This window comes from Dryobates pubescens, chromosome 9, assembly GCF_014839835.1.
Source record: "Dryobates pubescens isolate bDryPub1 chromosome 9, bDryPub1.pri, whole genome shotgun sequence".
Taxonomy (NCBI): domain Eukaryota; kingdom Metazoa; phylum Chordata; class Aves; order Piciformes; family Picidae; genus Dryobates; species Dryobates pubescens.
This window is the reverse complement of record NC_071620.1, coordinates 39,293,465-39,304,228: the sequence shown is the minus strand read 5'-3', so window position 1 is coordinate 39,304,228 and position 10,764 is coordinate 39,293,465. Positions and strand designations below refer to the sequence as shown.

Here is a 10,764-nt window from a genome sequence, read left to right as displayed (position 1 = left end):
CAAAAAGAGATGGAAGGGGGGAAAGTAAGATACACGGTGGGGAAGAATAAAATAGCTTGCAAGAAATATCAAGATCTTTGGTAGGCCCCTGTCTTCAGCAAAACCTCAGGAACATCAAGTCAGAGCACTGAGTGGCATATAGGGACCCAGGAAGCTGTAGTGCAGAAGGTGTTTGTTTTCTGTAGGATGACAATAGCAGTTTGCAAATAGAAAGGCAGCAGCAGATTTGCTGATTAGCTCAAGTGAATGCTAATACAGAACTCCAGCTCACTTTGCAAATCCTTTATACAGTCAGAGAAGTATCATTCACAAACGTCCCGGGGACTTTTCATCATTTTTATTACTATGCTGCTATATAATTTCTCCTGAAAAGGGACTGTATCTTTCAATGTGTAACGTGACACTACATTTTTCCCAATGACATAGTCGTTTACAAAGTTTCCCCCAACCACCGCTCTCCTGCACGTACACAGAGATGCCGTAGTTCACCATTCCCTCAGACTTACCACTGAAACAGGTGACTCAGATGATCCAAGTTACAAAATTAACTTTGGCAACAGTCATTTTTAACCACATCAGTTTCTATATCCCAAAACTCTGGAGGCAGGTGAGCTGGGGCAGAGGCAGGAGTGACTAGTATGCAAGTAAAGAAAGGGAAAACAACTTAGGCTGCTTTGTTAAGAAAAATGCAGCGTGGATTTTTAACCCTAGTGCAAGATGTGTATTGCAGAATTGGACCCTAGTCAGAATTGGACTCCAAAGGTCATTGCAGCCATGCAAGAAACATACCTGGGACTACAGGAAGCAGGGAGCAGAGGAAATGGGGGAAGCAAAGCACCATTGTTTTAGAAAACTACTCAAAAATTATCTCCTGTTTCCTGTGTAGATGAGCTAACCTAACACACTAACAGGTATGAGCAGCAATAGCATTATCAGGAAGGATGAAGATTTAGACTAAGTCATAATCCTGAGTAGAACCAACTGATCAGCTAGGGGAGAGGAGTAACCTGTGGTTTTCAGCAGTACTTATCTGCGAAATGAAACAGATAGACCTGTATTTAAACCTTTGGGAGGAACTGGACGTGGCAGGCACTGTGAATAAAAGGATAAGGAACAAGTCTGAGCTGGAGTGGAGTAGGAATCAGGTCTGGATTTTATCCCCAGATCTAAAACAACCTGCTGCATGAAGTTTAACTCACTTCATCTCTTCATTTTCCTTTTCAGCATTTCCCTTTCAGTTCTATTTAGGTAACAAATTCTCTGGGCCAGGAAGCCTCTGAGTGGATGTGTGCGAGTATACTAATGAAATATACACAGTGATTTCTATGTCTTAATTATTTGCTTGGGTTTTTTAATGCTTTTGCTTCTATTGTTCTAGGTGCTGTGCAAGTGGAGGCAGAAAAAACAGTCAATTCTCCAGAGGTTATTAAAATATAAAGTATGTTTGTGTCAGATTCACAAGCAAGTTATTATTGCACAGTTAAGAAGTCTACATCAGCTCAAGCATAGTTAACTGTTTATAGAGGCACTCTTAGCCAGGCACAAATGGAAAATAATTCTTTTTAGCCCAGCACACAGTGAAAAGGGACTGACAAAGTCAAAGTACATGTGTTCTTTACCATCTGAGAGTACACACAGATGGTTACTGTGGGTCTGGCAGAGAGAAAGGAACTGGTTAAACCATGGTAACTTGCACAGAAAGTTTGAGCCCTAAGAGAAAAGAGAATTGATTAATACAAATAGACAGGACTGGTAAGAATGTTAGCTTCATACAAATAAATGTGTTTCATGGACACAATGGGGTGTTGGATAGCAAACACAATCCTGTAGAAGAGTTCTGCAGGTTCTACAGTAAATTAATTGAAAAGAGGGATGGGGTTTTTTTCAGAATATTAAGCACTTCTTGAAAAATCTCTTTTGTAAAATATTCCCAAAGCACCCCAAACTTTGAGAGAGCTGGCAAAATGGCATCACTTTCCAATTTTACTGCAACACCACGTGTGGAAAGGAGTAACATTGACAGATTCTGACTAGTGCTCATGACTAAAAACTCCTAGAACAGCAGCAGCAGAGGCTTACTGATAATATTTATTTGTCAATTACAGGGAAGCTATGAAAGTTCTGACCAGAGCCAAATGATTTACAGTGAAATTTGGTCATTAACTGATTTTATTGTATAATGATTATTCAGCTAGAGGGATAGCATCTGAATTTCCCATGCATACAGATGTGTGTTGGCTCTTCACGGTAACAATGCAAGCTTTTGATTTTGAAGACCGTATCAGTTATGATCAATTTCATCTCTATTGTATTTTGAACAGAAAATGTTTTTGTCCTTTCAGGCCTCTTCTATGGCAAGTAGAAGTGCTAACTGCTTGTGGGAGTGCTGATTAGAGCAATTATAACTTCCCCTACCTGTTGAGGCAATGAAACTCCCAAGGCATTAACTGCTATTTACGTCTTATTTGTTATGCTGACATTTTTATGCTTCCATCACAAATCAGACACATTGGTAATGCAGAGCTGAAGGACTCCCTTACTGTCATTTTTAATGGCAGTTTGTGTAAGGAGTGAACCCTGAAATGCAAACATTGTTTAACTAAACATACCTGAACTAGGTGCATGTGAAACTTACCTCTCATCCTTTCGCCTGTTACTTTCACAATTCCATAATTACTGAGTCCAGAGGCAACATAACAACAGCTGTTCTTGTGGTATTTTAATACCACTGGAATTAGGTGAGGTAAGAAATTCAGAGGTGTATGACAACTTTGAAAATATCTGTTTCAGTGTGAGTTTAACTTGAAATGCAATTGGTTTTGCCATCTGTAGGCACAGACTAGACACCAGAGGATGACTTTGAGGAAGGCCAGGATGGCCAGGATTATTGAATTCAGAAGTAATAGCTGCTTCTTAAAGCAAAGTGTTGCTATTTGGAGGAGTTGACATGGACACAGAGTAGCAGAGGAATAGGTAGCATGGTAGCTGAGTGGCAAATTGAATTTCCAGAATGCTTTTTAAAACAAATTCTCATCTTCAACCAGGACAACAGATGGACGTTCTGGTTTGTTGAGAGAAGCTAAACTATTAATGAATACAACTATTCTATTTCAAGGATAAATCAAAAGTCTTCTTACTATTTTCTAATTACCTTCATGTCCTGACGTTCACCACTTAAATGGGGAAAGAAGGACACTCAAGAACCATGAAACTGCAGTTTGGGAAGCAGCTGAGAGGTTAAGGCAGTAAGCTAAGAAAAACCAGGCAGGTTTCATAATGCTTCCATAAAATCAGCAAGCTCTGATTTGCTTCTTTCTTTTGGACCTTGCAATGGAAATCTCTTTCACATCACATGATAGGTTGGACTTGATGATCTTTGAGGTCTTTTCCAACCTTATTGATTCTATGAATACCTATCTATGGTATAGGCAGAAATATAGAAGTTCCTCATGTGGCTTACGATGCAGCTAATCAAGCCATCACCAGCTTTTCTTCATCACTTCTAGGTGCTAAAAGATTTAGCAAACCCTAATTAAAAGAAGGAATTCAGATTTCTCTTTCTCCAGTTTTGGGGCCTCACTGAAAGAAGGACATCAAGAACAAACCCATTCAGAGGAGGGAAAGAAATATGCAAATCTGCATGCAATGACTGGAGTCCATCTGGTAAACCATCACTCCTTCAGTGATCCAGCAGACCAGGGGCATGGATAGGAGAAGCTGGGAAACTGATTGGGGCTAACCTGTTTCTTTTGCATTTGGAACAGGTTGGGACTAGGAAAACACAAGGAGTCAGTTTCAGTGCTATGAGAATTGCCTGGCTCATAGATCTAAAGGACTGGGTTTAGAGGCTATGGAGACATTGCAGTCCTTCTTGGGAAAGCAAGAATAAATTAAAAAAAAATACATTCTATTAGCAAGAATAAATGAAAATTGTGGTTGAAACTATCCAGGAGCTCATTATTTTCTTGATACTTAATATAAAACTGACATTGGCATTAAAAAGCTATACATACAAAGCAAACAAAGAAACAAAGACATATTTATGCTCTGCACAGTTCACCTGTGGAATTCATTATCCCAGGAGGACAGCAGTGTTGGATTTTTAAAGATCTGGAGAGTGACCATGCATAGATCCATAACGACGTGACACCAAGTTAACAATTTATTCTACCCCCAAAATGTTGGCATCATCTAATTGCCTACTAGGTGCAATGTAATTTCCCCCTCCCCACCCCCCCCTTCTACTGCAGTGATGCAAACTGTAGTCATACTCTTTTTTGGAATGTTTTCTACCTCTCCCTGGCTGCCTTTTCCCAGCCCCCTCCCCCTGGGAAAAAGGGGGAAAAAAAGGCAGAACAAAGTGAAAAGAAATTCTCTCAGACTTAAGTTTCCCCTTTATACATTTAGAATAAGGTTCCTTCACATTTCTGGAAAATAAGCAGGGCTGGGAAAACTCTGAAGTGCCTGACTGATGTGAGGAGTTACAAAGGGAGACCTTCAGATTGTTTCATAGATACTGCAGCTTGTAGTGAGCCACAGGTGGCTTTTCATCAGCGTCATGATTTTATTTTGTAGTCCTTAAATCCCATATAGGTATCTTCCATTGTTTGGAAACAAGATTTCTCCTGTACAGCTTGGAGAAAGACATCACGTATTTCTAGCTCATGCTGTATTCTGGTTTTGTACCAGTGACTGAGATTCGTGGACATTTCTGTCACAGTCTGCAGTGTCTGGCCATTCCAGTGAGACCAGGGAAGCAGTAGTTGCCACTCTGGATCTTTGTTCTGGCTAATTCAGTGGTGTATCTGTCCATGGACAGGGATACCTGCTTCAGAAAAGAGCAACAGAGAAGTGAGGTGTGAGACATATGTTTTACATGGAATATTCATGCGGATTTCCAAATATTAGATTAGTTCAAGAGCTGGGGGAAAAAAAAAAAGTTTGATCTCCTTTCTAGTCTTAGCCAAACATGTAAACATTCAGTCCTTATTTGGATCTTCTTAAATTCTCATGACAGGAAAGCTGATTTCAACCAATGCTGATCTTGATTAATTTTCACAATCCTAGCTGAGCCTTTCACTCAGCTAATGAGTCGGGTACAGGACACTTCATGGGCTAGTGACCTGATCTAGTCTAATACCATTATAGCTGTCAAGAGAAGAGAGTTGAGAAGGAAGAGAACCATCTTGACAATGTCCATCAAAAATGAAAAAAGTTTTCTTCACACAGCTGTGGACCTAAAATTGTCAAGCACAAATTCATATAATTAATGAGAAGATAACAATCTCACGCACACGCTCTGCAAAACAAAACAGTACTAACTCTTCCTTTTTGACAAAACCACAAATGTCCATCTTGGACATAAATAAGTCTGTCCTGTCTGAGGAAATAAGAAAAAGAAAAACCAAACTACAAAAAACCCAACCTTATTAAAGCTAACTGGAATGAGACATATCCAGGAAAGAATAATGCCCAAGGAGACCTCAGGGTCAGAGTGGGCAGTGAATCAGACATTGACAACGCAATATGGCACGGAAAAAGAAAGCCTGCAAATGTGGTCTGTCATAAAAGAGAGATAGATGGTCCAGAAGGCTCTCATGGGAATACTCTGCAAATGCTTACTGAGATCCTGACCTATCATTGCCCCCCCCCCAAAAAAAAAGGGCGCGGGGGGGAGGGGATCTCGAGGAAGTTCAAAGAAGAGCAATCAGAACAATCTGCAGGCTGGAAAAACTCAGCTGTGTGGAAAGACTAAAATGGCCAGATAATGTCAGTCGTACCTAAGTGGCTTTTCTGGGTGATACTCTTAAGCAGAGTTCACAAATATATGGAAAGCAGAATCCAGGCTCTTTACACTGCTTTAGCAGGTATGACAGAGTCCTTAGAAGCTAAATCTTGTGCTGAAGAAAGATCCGCCAACACAGGGACTGCAGGGAATAGCTTGAAGGCTTCCTTAAGAAGCCCAGTACCATTTTCAGGGGTAACAGCTATGCTGTGGAGATGGTGCTGCAGCACTGTAGAAATTGCAGCACAAGCAGCTAAACTGTTACCTGAACTTCTGGTGCTGAGAGTATTTAAATTATACTAAAAGCTTGAAATGGTCCAGAAACAGGAGGACACAAAAGTGGCTTAGAGCCAGCACTGACCCGTCCTTACGACAGACAGCAAGCACAAATTGTGAGAGGTGGGTAGGAGGAAGGGGTGGGGGGTGGGGGGAGAAAGATGACTTCAGATTGACTAGCAGGGGGGAAAAAAAATAACATCATAAAGGTCAAACTTCTCACTGTGGAGATGGAGAGGCAAATGGCAGAAAGCTTCACTTCTTGCAACATTTGCCATGAATCTTAAGGGGCCAGCAGCTGAATTGCGAGTGGAGTCTTGTCAGGTAAATAATAAAGTGTCAGGCAATTTCCATCTTGTCATTTAATATTTAGATTAGAACACCTAAAACGAGGTAGGGCGGTACAGCATGCATGTGTGCAAAGGGGCTCCACGAGTCCCGCGGCAAAAGCCCCGATTTCAGTCCGGTTTGCATCAAGATTAGTCACAACCTCCTGCGTGGGGAGCCTGCTGGGAAGAAGGGGCCCAAGCACAGACAGGCACCCTGCAAAGCCCTCCTCCGCTGCTTCCCATTCACATAGGTATCACTACATGTGACCACCCCCACAAAGTGTCATCTCCATTAATAATTCACTGAAATTCTTGATTCATCAAGTCCAGGAAGTTCCTGGGAAGTGTGGAAAAAGACCAGGTGGGCATCTCTGCTGTCAAGCGAGACTTAAACCCGGCTCTGAGGCTGAGAAGCCGCACCGCACACATACACAGTTCACAATAGGTGCAGCCTCCCCCTCCTCTTTATCCGCTCCCCCTCTTCCCCCGCTTCGATTTTATTCTTTTACTATCACTACCGAACGATTAGGAAGAAACTGGCTGCTCTCCACCTCAAGCACGGAGCGGCACTCGGCGGGGAAGGGGGGACGCCGTACCACAGCCCTCCCCCTCTGCCCTCCTACCGCATTCACTTGCAAATCCCTGCCCGCCCGGAGGAGCCCTCTCCGCGCCCGCTCCGCGCCTCCCCGGCCCCAGTGCGGCAGCTCCGGCGGCTCCGGCATCCGCAGCGCCGGGGGCAGGAGTGCTGCGTGTGTCTGTGCGAGCGTGTCAGCGAGTGTGAGCATGTCAGCGAGTGCGAGCGGGTGAGTGTGAGCGGCTGAGCGTGCCAGCGAGCGTGCCAGCGAGTGTGCGACCGTGTGGCACCGTGTGCGCGCCTGCTGGGGAGGCAAGCGGGGAGGGAGGAGTTTGGCGCCCCCCCCACCCCCCCCCCCCCCCCCCCCCTCCTTTTTTTTTTTTTTTTTTATTAATCAGGAGCACTGAATGGAAACCAATCAGCTAGAGAGCCCCCTCGGCTTGGGCTGCCTGCATGCTGGAGTTAAAAAGTGCTGCTGGCCGAGCGGGAGCCCCAGTGAGAAGCGGGGAGGCTGAGCGGCGGCGAGAAGGGGCAGGGGAGCCGCGCTGCCGCCGACCCCGCCGAGGCTCGGCCCCGGCACCTCTGCTTGTGGGTAAGGAGATGCGGCTTTGCACTTCTTTAGGAGCAAGTTTCAATTGTTATCCCTCTCCTCCCCCCCCCCCCCCCCCCCCCCCCCCCCTTTTTCTTTTTGCCGTGCTTATTGGGAATGCTAATGGGGGGGGGGGGGGGGGGGGCGAGGGGGGGCAGGGGGAAGCAAGCACTTATTTTGCAAAGTTGGCAGGTGCCTTGCAGAGAGCTCTGCACCCACCGCCGCGCTGCGCTGCGCTGGCTACGCCGGGCTCCGCGGCGTGCCCGCTGCCTCAGGGGCGTGGGGGGCGACCACGTTTGCTGTCGTTCTTACGGCAGGCGAAGGGATGCGGCGTTTTCCTGGGAAATGTTATCGCCAGCAAGACACTTCGGTCGAGGGGAGGTGGTGAGAGCGGGAGGAAAGTCGTGCGTTTGGCAGTTAATAAGAACAACAACAAAAGGAGAAGCCTAATGAATAACTGGAAAATAATCCTAATAAAAATGTGGCTCGGTTTCTTGACGCTGCCTACTTGCTGCGAAATGGACACAGGGCAAAACCCTTAGAATCGGGAGCAAAATCCGAGGCAAAGTGCAGAGCTGAATGTAAAGCATAGTTGAAACGAGGCTCTCCCTCAGAGAAAATAAGGGGACAGAGGGGGCAGATCTGGGGACGTTACAGGAATTGACAAATGTGAAATCTTGTTTGGTAAAAGAAGGGGATGGGGAGTGATGGAGGTGGTAGCAGAAAGGAGGTAGGCGTACAGGCATTGTACAGGAGAGAAGTTGGGTAATTGCAGAAAGAAAGTGCAGAATTTGGTTCTCTTGCAAATATTCCTAAGGAAGCGGCAGCATACTTTGTATGTCACAGTGAACTGTATCTGTACTCACATGGACAGAACACCTACATGTGCACACAAAGAGCACAGCGCACGGGATGTATACTAGAGATGTATTCTTATGCAAAAGGTTGAGTCAAGAGATAATAGCAGTAGAGGTCAGTGGACGTGGAAGGAAGTCTTGTCATTGCTGCAATAAAATCCATATTTTACAGAGTTAAATGCAGTACATTGTAAGTGCAAGTGGATGGTCACCCTAGTAATTCCCGATGACATTCAAGGATCAAGAAGTTTAATGACCAAAATTACTCCCAACACGATGGCACAGCTGCTACTTTTATACGAACTGAGAAGATGGGGCACCTTTTTCCCTTGTGTATGGTGGGGGATTTTAAACTTCTGTTAGCACTGCATGGAAGATTGTGTAGCAAAAATTACAGAGTGTAAGGTCAGTCCTTTCTCCAGATTTACTGTACTTCTAGCACAGCTGGAATATAAAGTGCAGTTCCTGTCTATTCAGGAATCTGTGAGGACAGAACATCCATCCTACATGTGTACTTCATGAGCTGTATGCATGAACATATGCACTAGGTGAACACTGCAATCAAGTACAAGGTTATTTCCATTTCTTTTTGTCATGGAGCCATACCTAATAGCACCTTGGAAATAACAGAACTCCAAGGAAATAAAATTGCTTGAACGTGCAGACCTTTATAGTTTTAATCAAAAGAGACAAACCCCTTCCAGTCAAGATATAGGCTTATGTCATGTATTTGCTGGGCTGAAATCTCTATTATGCAGTCAGTTCTGTGCAAAAGTGCTTGCATATTACTTAAAGTATTCCATAAAATTGATTAACATCTGTTCCTGAGCAATATAATGCAATGCAGTATAATGCTATGGGTAATGGGGCATCCCTATTCTTTTTTTTCCTAATTCCTGTGTAAAGGCAGTAAGTTTGCATATCACAAGAGAGTTGGGTAGGGCTTGGAGGCTTGTGATCGAGATCAAGCAGATTCCTTTATCGTGGATACATACAGTTCTAAAGGCCTGACTGCAATGACACGATTGGATAGCTCCTTTAAACAGCCCAAACATGCTAATAAAAACTGCAGGGCTGAATCCCGTTTTCCTCTCCTCTGAGATGTTATCTGACACAGCACCGGTAAATATATAATCTCATATGCTTCTGGCTTTCAGCTGCACAGTAATCTTTCTGGACATATTTCTAGTGGCTTGCAGTTGACTTCTGAGCTGGGAGAGGGAGGGGGAAAGCAGCTAGTCTTTTCAGAATAATGTAGTCAAGAGGCAGCGATACATTACTCTTTTTTTCAGGGTAAATGGCATTGATTCAGTCCTGTTGTAGTTCACTGCAGTTATCCTCTGCAGCCATTTAAGGAACTGGGATCCCTGTAGGGACTTCTAGGTATTTTAGATTTCATGCTAGTTCACAGCTCTCACATATATTCATGCCAGCATGCCACAGATTACATTTATAGACATGGTCATAATTTTCTAACCAAGTTGTTCAGCTGGAAATACACATCTTAACTTCTGACTCTTCCCTCTTTCCCTTGCTTCCTCCCTTGCACAGCCCTCCAATGCAAACAGTAACCTGCTGCACTAGGCAGCCCTCCCTTTCATAAAGTTTGCATTTTGCCATCTGCTGTTTCAATAATATTTAGTTGAGAGACTTCCTTGAAAGCAAAACATACATGTTAAAAAAAAGTTGTGGATTCTTCTTCCCTCCTTTCTGCTGAAAATCTCGAAACGAGTGCAAACCTGATAGAAGTTAGGAATGCGCCAGCTGAGATCCTGCCAGAGCACCTTCTGTCTGAAAGCAACCCTCTGCTCAAGGGCACACTGGATTCCTTGGGGCAGGATCCTCCATCCCATCCACTGTCCCCTCAAGCCTGCTACATCAGTTTTGCTTGTACGGAAGATTTCAGGACACCAATCTGCTGTTTATTAATAGCATCCTGCAGTATTTTGGAATTTGGAAGGAACTGCTGTCAGGTTTTCCAGGGGATGCCTGCACACCATGTTGTGGTCAAGCAGATCTAGAGGTCATAGACACCTATCTGGTACATGAAATGACAGTCTCAGCCTTTTGCTTGACAGAACTTTCTAGTGTGCTGTCTGCTCTTTGTTGACTACTTTTAAACTATGTTCACTTGCTAGTGCAGTCTTGAAGCATTATGGCTCAAGATGGGCAGGAAATTGCTTATGGATCTCCTTGGAAATGGTGGCTAATTACTAAAATGAAAGATAGCTGAAATCTATAAAAATGAGTGAGTAGAATTTGTTGAAAACAGCAGGCCCCACTGTGATGGTGCCTCGTCTTGCATAATGGTTGCAATTCCTCTAGTGGCTCTGCTGCAATTATAACAGAATAAA

At 44.0% G+C, this 10,764-nt stretch overlaps 1 protein-coding gene across 1 annotated transcript in view; it reads left to right on the top strand.

Moving 5' to 3' along the window:
• The first annotated feature begins 7,377 nt into the window (after positions 1-7,377).
• The window catches only part of CDH6 (cadherin 6), a 101,944-nt gene continuing 98,557 nt past the window's right edge, over positions 7,378-10,764 (top strand). Inside the window, exon 1 of the mRNA XM_054163991.1 lies at positions 7,378-7,556. The gene's annotated coding sequence lies outside the window, so the exon portion shown is untranslated. The remainder of the gene's footprint in view (positions 7,557-10,764) is intronic.